General features: G+C 40.3%; 1 long non-coding RNA gene and 1 other non-coding gene across 2 annotated transcripts; both read left to right on the top strand.

Moving 5' to 3' along the window:
- Positions 1 to 1,240: 1,240 nt before the first annotated feature.
- LOC112246036 lies at positions 1,241 to 4,123 on the top strand. Its single transcript, XR_002952850.1, has 2 exons — positions 1,241 to 1,334; positions 3,916 to 4,123. It is a non-coding gene; the product is annotated as an uncharacterized LOC112246036 (long non-coding RNA).
- Positions 4,124 to 11,991: 7,868 nt separating this feature from the next.
- On the top strand, positions 11,992 to 12,063 carry trnat-cgu. Its single transcript has one exon. It is a non-coding gene; the product is annotated as a tRNA-Thr (tRNA).
- Positions 12,064 to 12,343: the final 280 nt, after the last annotated feature.

Raw genomic sequence — 12,343 nt, forward strand, 5'->3', positions numbered from 1 at the left:
AGCATCTCAAGGTCCTGGAATGGCCTAGCCAGTCTCCAGACCTGAACCCAATAGAAAATCTTTGGAGGGAGCTGAAAGTCCGTATTGCCCAGCGACAGCCCCGAAAACTGAAGGATCTGGAGAAGGTCTGTATGGAGGAGTGGGCCAAAATCCCTGCTGCAGTGTGTGCAAACCTGGTCAAGAACTACAGGAAACATATGATCTCTAATTGCAAACAAAGGTTTCTGTACCAAATATTAAGTTCTGCTTTTCTGATGTATCAAATACTTATGTCGTGCAATAAAATGAATTACTTAAAAATCATACAATGTTATTTTCTGGATTTTTGTTTTAGATTCCATCTCTCACAGTTGAAGTGTACCTATGATTAAAAATTACAGACCTCTACATGCTTTGTAAGTAGGAAAACCTGCAAAATCGGCAGTGTATGCAATACTTGTTCTCCCCACTGTACTTAGGGAGTTTAAAGGTCTCTCCTTGACCTTTAAAATCATGACACCATATCACAGTCTGTCTCAAGTGGTATTAACTAGCTTTCAAGGGCATCCCTGACCATAAACCCAGCTAAGGAACAGAATGGTACGTGACACAGCACATGTCACGATGACAGCCTCGAAATGGTGTAGGGCTCTATTTTCGGCTGCAGTTAACCCAGCGCAATTCTCAAATGCCCAATATTTTGCCATTTCAACCTCTTAAAGCAGGCACTCTGCTCTTTTCAAAGCATTGCGCCAGGGTCGGTAATTTACCTGTCTTATATCAGCTCGCTTACGCTGAGGTGATATTAGAGACAGACCAAAAGCTGGTTTTAGCAGTAGGGCTGTTATCTATGGCATGGATTTAGCCTGCGGAGGCACCCTAATCAATAGAATAGCATATCGCCAATGGTATATTAAAATATCACTTTTGGGAGCAGTTTTTCGATAATATTTATGTCCAGGTCCTGTAAAAAAAACTTTAGACATGTGCGATGCCCATTGAATGAAAGATGTCAGTAAGCCTATTTAGAAACATCAAGTTATGTGTAGGAAGCCTATTTAGAAACATCAAGTAGTTAAGTCTGCTTGTTTCTCGTTTATCATTTTGTTGAAAAATGAATCTTCCACTGTCCTCTGCTGATGTCAAATCGCAGGATTTCTGAATGTTGTCCGTGTTGCTGAATCCGCTATTGTATTAATATTTGCATAGTCTGGTAACGCCGACCCTAGGTGGTTACATTGTGGGAGGCAACCCACCCCGCTGCCTATAGGGAGGCTAATATTTGACTGTTTGTTTGTTTACCTGTAAAATTCTTCACATGGCAAAGTCACTATACAGGCCATATCACTGCGAAGGTAGGCTAATCTTATTATAACATTTGGTAGGCAATGTCTCTTGTTCGGATATGCAATGCAATTTGGGCTATAGGCTACCGAAATTTGAATGCAACATTCCCACGTTGAAGGATATTACCTTTTTTTAAAGGCATATGAAAATTTGGATACATAAACATGTGTTATAACTAGGACTATTATAGGGTTACTACTGTATGTTATTTATACTCTATGCTATTTAATAAACTAGTAGCGCTATCTTTCACGGATAGGACGAACATCCATTTTCTCCCGCCGGAGTTTATGACAACAGAACACCAAACACCGTAAATACACAACTTAAAGCAACCACAAAAGGCTTTGGAGCAGTTTTTCATTGGCCAGTGAGTGGTCAAGCCCTCATAACACCTACAACATGCGCCCATAATTCCCACTGTCAAAATATCAAAAATATTTCTGACACACCCACAACTTGAGTGCGCTTAGATTTATGTTAGAGGTTAGTTTGTCTAAATAGATCCCATCATGTACAATGATGTCATCTACTGCAGTGTATTATTATCTAACAAAAAAAAAAAACATTCATTAACCAAGCACTTGCTCTCTCTTTCTTATTGACATGCCATCCAACTATCTCCACTTGTAACTAATGATGTCACTTCCTTTATAAGTATTCACATAACTTCACATAACAATATTACACATTATAGTATAATTGGAAAAAGTTATCCTTTTGGTGCTTGTAATATAATCACTTTAAGATCAACAAACAAGTTAAATCGTCAAATATCCTATCATTGCATGTAGCAGAGCTAGAGCATATCATGAGTAAGGAGGTCAGGACATCAGATACAATGTTCAGGGTGGTAATCCCAACCCTATCATACCCTCTACGTTACACATTAACCTGACATCATTACATTGTGGTGGTAGTTAGCTCCTAAAACAGGGACATGTACTGTTCATAAGAAGGATTTCCTTTTGAATCCCTTTGTTCAATGATGTCTCAAATGTTGACGATTTTTCTGTACACATGAAACAATGCAAAGGGATGCAATACAGAGGAATATATCTTGGTTTCCGCTATGCTTTAATTTGTCTTCCTCTCTGAATTATCAGGAGACAAACCCTTGGGTACAATAATGCAATGTTTATATTATACGCATGGATGATTCCTTCAATCCATTGTAACGGTCCAAGTAATATGTATTATCGGTTGGTACACTATCAACATATTGTATGCATGCGGTGTGGAAAGTGCAAGGTTTACAAAGTTGCTGTGCTGTGCATGCAAAATACCATACTGCTTTATTGCAAGAGAATATTCATGGACAAATAATCATCCTACTGCTTTACCGTCAACATAGTACGTGTTATGAATTGAGTTATAATTTAACATGGGGCCTTTTAGCATTAGTGGAAAAATCCAAGTAAAACTTGGGACTCAATCAGACCGGACATTGAATTGCATCGTTTTTTTCTCCACCAAAGACTACAAGTCTTGTTTTGAAAATTGTAAACAATTACCTGTATGGGGGGGGGGGACCTAAAGTGGAAAAGCATGTTCATGCTACTGCAATGTGAGCTTGATTGAATTGAGCTCGTTGTCAGATATTCACTGAACTAACATCCATTGTTACAAGTGAATAGAACGAACAGGCACACACAATGGAATACTCCATCTTTATTTATGTCTCAACAACCAGGAGTCAAAATGTTCATATCTGAATTAACAGCAGCTTAAACATTTGCCACCTACGGGCTATGGCGCACTTGATTTCCTGTGCTGCAATTCACAGCTGCCGAAGATGATAAGGTAACCTAAACCAAGCCTCTAGGTGTCTTTTACGTTCTCCATTGTCTGTGACCCAGCCATCTGCTCACCTACAGCAGATGAAAATGCTTCTACATGGATCCCTCCAGTGAGTTATATCACACAAGAATGGAGCCTGGGCCACGCAGGGAATTCATGCACTGTCTTAGACTGTGATTAAATTAAATGAGCTTTCTGCATAGCAAGTGGTATTTCAATTTCGTCTCCTCCTCCTCACCTCCTCTCCTTAAGATTGCTTAGCTTCTCATTTTCCAGACACATTTCCTGTAAATCCAAAATAAATCTCAGGGCTCTCCCACGGTCCTGCCCATTTTATCTAATTTGCACATCTGAGAGCTGTGTTTGCTTAAAGACAGTAAAGTCTCCTTGGTGAGGGGAAAAACAACCAATGTGCAAGTTTGACAGTGACTATGTTAAAGGTCACATCCCAGAATAACAGCTCATGAAATGTAATGAAGCAATGAAGCAACAATGGGCATGCCTTTCTTTTGCAATTTCACTCCTTTTTGGGATAATTTACTGACTGCAGAGTTATTTCTCTAAATGACTTCAGCATGTCACACATTATTCACTGCTGTAGAAACGTGGATAGTACTGAGAATAGGATCTGAACTTACATGATGCTTGCCAATCCAACATGCTATATACCACTTTGCCAAAAGTCCAGACACATAAACTCCTATTTTGTGTATGGCATTTACGACGATACTGTGCACATGTACTTTACACTTATGCCTACTTTGCTTGATTCATTGCTTTTTATTTCAGAGTTTCTTACTTCCGTTGAGGACATGCTGGACAATCACTCCTACATCCTAATCAGCAGGAACGAAGACAAATGACATTCCGATCTCTCAGCTGTATGTCACTAATTCATGTACCCATTCAAAATGCTCAAGTTCTGTTCCAACTATTTCAGTGGCTGTGACTGAATAATATGCAGCTCAAGCTTTCAATAAACAGGCAATGACAGCCATAACGGCCGATTGAGATTGAGAGGGAACAGAATGCGACCTGCAGATGTTCCTTTGACTTCCTTTCACACTGCTCTGGAGAACCACTGTTGGCTGTAGACAGATCTTTCGAAATAGGCATCGACTCAATACTACGGTAAAATAGTAATTGCCACCATTCTAGCTGCACTAGGAACAGTTTTAAGATGCAGCAACGGATGGACGAAGCATACATACAATGGATACACAGTCATTTTTTCTTAATAAACATGAATAAATCCTTAATTTCACATTTGTCACTTGACGTTATTAATTTGTTTGCATTATCATCGGACTGAATCAGGATAACCAAGATAAAGGATGGGGTTTTGAGGTTAAAATACAGACAATGAAAACGAATGACGAAGAACTAAAAATCACCTTCATCAGAATGTTTTGTGTTTCCTCTCCTTCGTGACAGGATAAAAGAGGATGGCAATCAACAACAACAAAAATTGGCAATCATCTAATTGAATGATGCAAGCTTCCTTTCATAGAATAATCTTAACAACTTAATACATCCCCAGTTCTTCTTTTCTATTTCCTTTTGTTCCAGCTGCCAATGTGGATTTTCACTCCCTTTGTAGGCCTTGCTTGAAATAGGCTTATCTCTGGAGAGGCCTCTTCACTTGACAATAGCCCATCTATACATTAAAATGAACGCTCTATTTCTTTGTACACACACAAGGCGGTATCATGTTTCAAAACCAGTAGTTTTCAAGTCACTCACAAAAAATTGAAGTTGGCATAAGAACAAAAGCGATAAAAAAAATATATGTTTGTCTCAAGGTTCTCATTAAAAAAAGTATGGAACAAGACTCAATGAAATAAAACACGCACAAATGTTTTCAGCGGCCGAGTTTTTTTCCCAGCTGAGGACACTGTGAACCACAGTGCAAGCTTTGGTCAAGCTTTGGTTAAGAATAATTAAGTTACTTGAATAGAAGGGACTTAAAAGAAAGAGTGTCTCTTTGGTGTATTGATATGCTGCTCTTTTTAGTGTTTGAACGTCTTAAAAGAGCAATACCCCAAAAGACTGTCCGAAAATGTATTCTGGAGTCCTGCTGATGTTCTTTGTCATTGCTGAATATATCGTGACTAACAAACCCAAGAGTGGATTAGGCACATAGGATTAAACGATTTGCCGCCTTGAGTTTATATTACTACTTATAGTTTCTACTCTTCAAAACATGCATATAATATAACTACATATTCAGGCTGCTTTTTGTTTGTTATGGAAGGAACCCTGAAGAGACATGCAGCGGTGGCCGTGCACCCAATGGCGAAAGTCCTCTGATCATAGCAGATCTGTTGGGTTGGACAAATGCACATGAAATTAGGCATGAAAGCTTGTCATTATGTCCAGTATTTTGGGCTTGGGATGCACTTCAAGCAGTCAAAACAATTGATGTGCTCTGCCTTGGCAAACAAGGAGGCCCGTGACAGTAGCGAGATCATCTGGGAAAGAAAAAACGGAAACGGTTTCGAAATGACAAAGAAATGGACCGATAAACAATGCAAAAGCAGCCATCGCTCTCAAAGGTTCAACGCTGTGCAGACAGCATAACTACCACTTCCATTTGAATTTACCTTGTTACACGATGCTTGTTTTTGTTCTGCTGAAATGCCGACGGCTCCGATTGTCTTGCTGTGGATCACGTCCCGCGCTGCGCAGTCTGCGGTATGCAGAGCCGCCATCTTTAATCACAACTGAGTTCATCTGTCGATGGTTCTTTCCTTTCTCCCCTCTCTTACTCTGTTCTTGTCTCTCCGTCCCAGCCCCCTCTGCGATTGTTGTGGGGGTTCTTCTTTTCTGACTGACATCAAACCGCCATATCGACAGGCTCATGTGCCGCCTGGTAGGGGGGCAGCTCAAAACAAGCAGCATTGGCCGCTCTCCTTTACCTCGCCGCACATTCACTGACCACATTTCTAGTTTTTCTCCAAAAAATAGCGATTCCAAACAATAATTAATCTCAGCACTGAGGCCTTTGATGTGTGGAAGGCCAAATTCAAAGCTCCTCAATAGAGTCTATTGAATGCATCTTTCTGTCAGATGTTCCGAGTAATGAGATTTAGAGGACTTTGATTGATCTAGGCCAATATGTTGTCACCCGTACTGTCTCAGTCACATATTTTACAGATAACAAAGGTATTAGAGACACAAACACTTGATCCAACCAATCCGACTTTGTTGTTCTTCCGTTCTTCCGATGTACAAAAATCGAGAGCAAAAAAACATATCGTAAGCAAACAAGGGCTCAGCTGGAGTTCTATAATCGCGCCATTTGAAACCAAAACAATTCTGAGAGGCCTTTGACTACGTTTTTGTTGCTTTCATCCCGACGATGCTCTTCATCCATTCTGACACCCCACTGACATGACTCGTTTCCCCCTTTTATGGTCGGAGACTCGATTTTAAGGCTAATCTTGTTTACTGTCACAGTTTTTTGTTTGTTCCGTAAAGTACTTTTTTCGTGCAATAACCAGTTAAGACTCAAAATGGTCGATGCTCTCACCTGGCTCTCCTGCTGAGTGTGTCGTCGGTTCTGTTTTCTCTGGTCCGCCATGACTGGGCGCAGTCGCCTGCTTGCCACTCTAGATTACTTTCTTATACTCATGAACCTGTTTCTGTTTCTTACTAGTGGATTGCTGAAAGATGTGCATCTTTACTTCATGTTGCAGCTTCTTCACTGCAACCCCATTGGAGGATGCGAGGACCAGATGATAGTCTGCAGAATCCTATTGTAACTATAGCAACAGACCCCGCAGGCATGAGTGACTTGCTCCTAATTGCTGGGTAAACATTAGAAATAGCCCACTTACTATTAGCGGATATGATCACAGTTTGTGACGAGACTTCGGGGTGACAATTACAAAAATGAAAGAGGCTTTGAACAAACAAAGCTGAACGGAGTCCTCTTCCGCAATCCAGTCTGGTTAAAAAATAAACTCTCTAGCCATGGAGAGTGGTGGAAATAGCTGTGCTTTGTTATAAAAACCTGAAGTTTGGTTCTTTTTAGATCAAAGCTAGCATGTGTTCAATGGATAGTGAAGATTGCGAAATGCCACAAAACACACAACAGCCACTGAGAAGAGGTATAAGCAGATGAGAGGAGTGAAAAGAACATTGGGGGAAAGGGGGAGAGATGATTATTGCCTTTGTTGTATAGCGTTATCAGCTGCTTACCTTTCATATGAATTTCACACTTGCTTGTCTTGTAGCAGCCAGGGTCAGATTTAGCAAACCCTTCCCACAATGACCGATTTTCCATTCACACTACCCCAACGAACATCCATGGTGTCGCCTGCCACTTGCATTTGCCTTGATTGCGCCACAGTAACACAAATTTTACTTTCAGATTTTCGCTTGATTTCAGTGGTTCTCTTTTCGCTCCTTCGGGCACATTGGCCAGCATCTGTAATAGAAACAAGAGAAGCTACAACACTCAAAGACATGTAACTCTTAAAAAGAAGAGAGCATCACAGGACAAACAGCTGGCCAGTGGTATCAAGGAGAGCCAGGATTAATGTTTGGGAGGGGTGAAATGTTGGAGCAGTCAAGTCCTGGCTTGGGGAGAAAGATTGTATTTACCTCGCTCTTCATCGATAATGAGTTGTAAGTTGTCATGGACACAAGGATTTTGTCTTATTTTTTTCTTATCCTGCAGATTCTCTCTGACGCTCCCCCAGGGGAACGCAGACCTACAGAGAGGAAAATTGATTGAAAGTTTCGCCTGACATTTTTTTGTATTTTTACCTGAACAGATGGATTAGAGAAGAAAAAAAATCTAGAGCCAAAGTACAGTCTACAAACCTTTCATTTGGTGGAAGTGACCATTATAGTAGATGCACATTTTTACAAAATAGTCTGTGTGTGCATGGGTGTGTTAGGAACATATTGTCCTCTCTATATTGTGTTCGATTTTGTTCGTATTGCCACCTTCCAGCATTCCCTGCACATTCTCTGACTATGACATCCTCACTACATCAGAGAGACTCGTCAAACAGATCCACTATGGCAAAAATACAAAGCAAATATTACCCCGCCACGTACGCAAATAAAGACATCGACATTGTCTGACCACAGAGACAAACACTCAAAGACCTCAATTTGGACAAAATAAACTACAAGTGCTAAGACCTCTGGCCACACAAGTGTTTTATATTGTACTCTGTGCGTGTATCAGGTAAAATTCCATAGTGGTGGATTTCTCATTTGAAGCCGACTGTGTTTTCATGGACACACTCACTCCCATATTTCCACTCATGAACAGAAAAACAAGCGCTGCTTATAAAAGAGAAGTTTGGCCAGTGTGTCTATAACAAGGAGCCATGCATTATTAAAAAGATAGCTACATTAAATAGTTGTCTTATTCTCGGAGGGAGAAAGTGAGTTTCTTGGTGTTTCACCACATGAATAGAAATGCCTCATAATGATGTAATTTCAGGCTAAGAAATAGCTCTCAGGGTTTACAACTGAATTGATTTACGATTCTGTTTACGGATCTGCGGGAGTTGTTCTGAGCACAAAATCAATGCTGTATGACATTACAAACTCCATACTATTTTAGTTTCAGGGATACAAGTTCTTTTCATAAAGATTCAAACACGGGAGCAGACACCATTGTTTCAGTCTCATTTCAAATGTTCCCCTTCATTCTCCATGCCTCAGATACCTGTTCTTTACTATAAAGCCTAGATGTTCTGCGGCCTTTGTGCTTCATCCATAATGTGCAGTAAAGCCTGGTTAAAGTCACTGAACAAAATCCTATCAACAGAAGCCAATGGATATGGCTGGTAATGACTGCTAGGATGAATGTCCTCATGTGTGGATCAGGATGTCCAAGGCCAAAGCCTCATTTTCTGTACCAACTGAGCTCTGGACATAACCTTGAGCTCTGGCTACTGGAGAGTGTGATATATTATGGATGTTATATAGGCAGGTGTATGTGCTTGGCATTTATAATACGGGCCTGGCAGAGCAGAAAAGTAAGAATAACCCAACTTGTGTGTTGCTGTGTTTGTTGATTCTAGCTACTGGGCACACACTGGTTGAATCAACGTTGTTTCCGTGTCATTTCAATGAAATTACGTTGAACCCACATGGGATAGATGTTCACTGAGGGCCCTGTGTGGCTCAGTTGGTAGGGCACAGCTCTTGTAAGGCCTGGGTTGTGGGTTTGATTCCCATAGGGGACCAGTACAAAAATGTGTGCAGTCACTCTGGATAAGAATGACTCAAATGTATTGATGTCTGTGGGTAGTCACTACTGAATACAGTAATATCCATCCTAGTGACTTTCTTATACCGAATTTGCTTAGTGAGCTACAGATTTGTAACCAATTTTAATTGTTTTAACAATAGTTTTTTTAGCTCAAGGAGCATCATTTAGGCCTCGTAGAAATGCTTTGGGTTGTGGTTGATGAATATTGTAATCCACAAATTCCATAACTTTCCACGCTTCAATGTATACCCTGTATTTATGGATTTCATAATTCTTGTGAACCAACAAATAATCTCCTACTATTGGTGTTGTTTTCACCTCATTTCACTAACTGGGCAGCCCTGCACCTATCAGCATCCCCAGACTACAGAACATGGAACCCTGAGATAAACCGCACACAATGAAATTCCACCAATGATCAACAGAGGACAAAGTAGCAGCCAGCAGCTGCAGTGACTTTTAAATCTCAACCTACAATTCAGTCACAAACAAAACAATGAGCACGGGGAAAAAACAATAGACAACCTCCGCAACTAATCTTGACTGACACATTCTGTATGTCAAAGACACTACGGCAGGAGCAGAGCTCATTCAAACCATTTGTGTCCTGAACATTGCATCATGACATATGGCATTTCCATTGTCTTTCTCAAATCACTCTGCTCATGTTACTTCCGAAACAATTACAACTATTTGGGACTTCATTAGCTGTGATGGCTGTTCCATTTATGTTGGCCATGCCTGTGCCGTGATGTAGCAAGCAAAGACAAACTAAACACAACTCATCTTTTTCATTGAGTGCTTTTAGATTTACATTTTTGATTTAAACTTTCAAATGTTTTGTTTTAAATATGGCTCAGTATAGTCGCTTGCTATACTTACAAAGCATAAAAGGTAACACTAGTTTAATAAAGACATTGTTAGCACCAGCAAACCTCAAGAATAGTTTAACATAAAACAGAGCAAGCTTTTGTTCGTCTCTGGGTACTGATGATTAGGGATAAGCAGGTCAAGGTTTCATCCACAACATCTGTTGGTTTTCAACACTGACTCATTCCCAATGGTAATGAGTCTTGTTCATTTTGGAAAGCCTTTGAAACAACCCCTAGGATATCTGATCAAATGAAAGCCCTAAGGCAAGCATTTCTCTCTGAGGTTTTGGGGAAGAAGAAGATAGTGAGAGCTCCACCAGACTCATGCATATTGTATCACAAAATGTAGAGGCAATACAAATGTACTGACTATCCATATCAATACCGTAGAGCAGTTCAACTCCAGTTTCCTTTTCTGGGGTGCATTTTCCCAGTAGACTCAGAAATAACACATAAATATATCTGCAGTATTATAAAATACAGATTTGTACTTCTATAACCATACATCCTCAGTAACAATGTAACATTCCCCCCCTAGAAAAGGCAATTCAATTTGAATGTTAGTCCTTCTGTTCCCAGTGTTCTGCAATTAACAGTCTGAAAAAAAAGGATGCATCTCAGGCTTACATTTCCTGTCTCATGACTCTCCTTCTCCTCTCTCCCCTCCCCCATCACTAGCAGTCTGTCTCCTTTCTCTCTCTCTCTCTCTCTCTTTCTTTCTTTCTTTCTCTCTCCTCTCTCCCAAAGGTGTTTGTTTATTCCTCCCTCCAGGCTGTAGGACTGAAGCCCACTCCCACTGTCAAAGAAACCACCGACAGAGAAGAATAAGGGACCCAGTACAACTGGTGTAACTCTGCTGACCAAACCATCGGTGCCTCTAAGAACACATCGGAAACAGCATAGAACACACACTGCCGTTAACAAATCATTTTTTCCCCCACATATCCCGTTAACAAAACATTTTTTTCCCCACAGATTATATTGCATTTCTGCTTAGGCGTCTTGTCGTTTCTGCATTCCTGTTTAGGCCTCAATAAGAATTTTGAGCACAGTTTGGATGGACGAAAATTACAGACGTGTTAACGTTGGGCCAGCAACCCGGAAGGTCGCTGGTTTGAATACCTGAGCCGACGAGGTGAAACATCTGTCAATGTGCCCTTGAACAAGACATTCAAGGGCGCCGTAATACTATGGCTGACCTTGTAAAACAACATATTTCACTGCACCTAAAAAATATATAAATGGTTGGCCATTCGTAATTACATTCATTTTACATTACTAGCTTGGTCATTCTTAAAATGTTGTGACAAATGTGTCCCATGTTTGCAGCAATGAAAACCTCACATTTTTGAAGGGTCATTTAAATGTAAAAAGCTGTTTGAATAATAATTTTAATTGTTCTGTATATTGCATAAATTGTGTGTGTGTGCGTGTGTACTAGCTAGTCTTGTGAAGTTTTGAAAGACAGTGCAGTGTAATAGCCTCCCCCTGTGGTTCATGCAAAACATTAAATTTTTCTCATTCTTTTTTTATTACTCACACCAAATGTCACTTCCAAAGTGACAGTTCATTTAAATAGGCCTAATGCTAAAATACATTATATTTTACATGCATTAGTGGGGTCCCTACTAGCTACTCCCTTTCAACTGAAATGAAACTGCATATAGGGCCGCCACGAGATAGCTGTGTAACACATACTACAACTTCGTCTACATGAGATATGGAACACTCTTTCATGCGCTAGCCAGCGCAGGCGCGGTGGCCAAGTGGTAAGGCGTCGGTCTCGTAAACCGAAGATCGCGGGTTCGAACCCCGTCCGTGCCTTTTACGAGATTATCAATAGCATTTCTATTAAATCAAAAATCGATGTACCATTTCCGTACTCGAAATATAATTTATAATAGTAAGCGTGATAAGCCACAATAACAGTCATATTTGTGTTGATTTTCACTTCGACTGAATACCTGACTTTTAAAACATTGTGTGGGACTACTTTAGCATCAATAGGGGGCAGCAAACACTAATGTTTTTAATGCGTCTATTCAATCTTTCCTTTACAATGAATGAGTACATTGTAGCTACCTTAGAGTGAAACGTGACATAT

This window comes from Oncorhynchus tshawytscha, linkage group LG09 (assembly GCF_018296145.1).
Source record: "Oncorhynchus tshawytscha isolate Ot180627B linkage group LG09, Otsh_v2.0, whole genome shotgun sequence".
Lineage (NCBI taxonomy): Eukaryota > Metazoa > Chordata > Actinopteri > Salmoniformes > Salmonidae > Oncorhynchus > Oncorhynchus tshawytscha.